Source organism: Penaeus monodon, chromosome 28, assembly GCF_015228065.2.
Source record: "Penaeus monodon isolate SGIC_2016 chromosome 28, NSTDA_Pmon_1, whole genome shotgun sequence".
NCBI classification, from domain to species: domain Eukaryota; kingdom Metazoa; phylum Arthropoda; class Malacostraca; order Decapoda; family Penaeidae; genus Penaeus; species Penaeus monodon.
In genome coordinates, this window is record NC_051413.1 from 34,675,001 (window position 1) to 34,675,539 (window position 539).

At 38.4% G+C, this 539-nt stretch overlaps 1 protein-coding gene across 1 annotated transcript in view; it reads left to right on the forward strand.

Moving 5' to 3' along the window:
- The window catches only part of LOC119591544 (lysosomal-trafficking regulator-like), a gene marked incomplete in the record, with an annotated part of 91,173 nt that overhangs the window by 8,226 nt on the left and 82,408 nt on the right, over positions 1 to 539 (forward strand).

Below are 539 nucleotides of genomic sequence, written 5' to 3' on the forward strand. Positions count from 1 at the left end.
AAGACCTTGATATTTACTTTATGGAATGAGACTTATATAAGGCCAAATTTTGTTATGAAATCTTTTTTGGGCACGCAACATGTTGCAGTAGTTGACATAAGTGAGTATTTCTTTCCTTCTTTGATAGATAATTACTCGGTTATATTTCACAAAGAATTATTCACCATTGTTCGGAAGCATTATGTAAAGGTCTTTAAGTATATGATGTGTCATCGTTTCTGAAGATTAGTGTTTGCAGTCTCCCCTTCCCTCAGTGTCGCTGCAGGTATGACAATGGGCAGACGTGTGTGCTCTGCTCTTGGTAGCTTTGTGATTCCCCCTGTCTGTCTCAGTTCTTATGTTCTTGCTGTGGGTTTCGATACATATACTTTTTTTTCCCCCTTTTTCTTTGGGAAGTGCGTGTCAGAACTGCCAGCTGATAGTGACGTTTGATATTGGACTGGAAGAATTGTGCCTTTTGTGACTGGAAAATTTGAAGACTGACTTTTCAGCTCCTCATGATAACGAGTGATATTGTTGTAGAGCTTTTATGCATTATT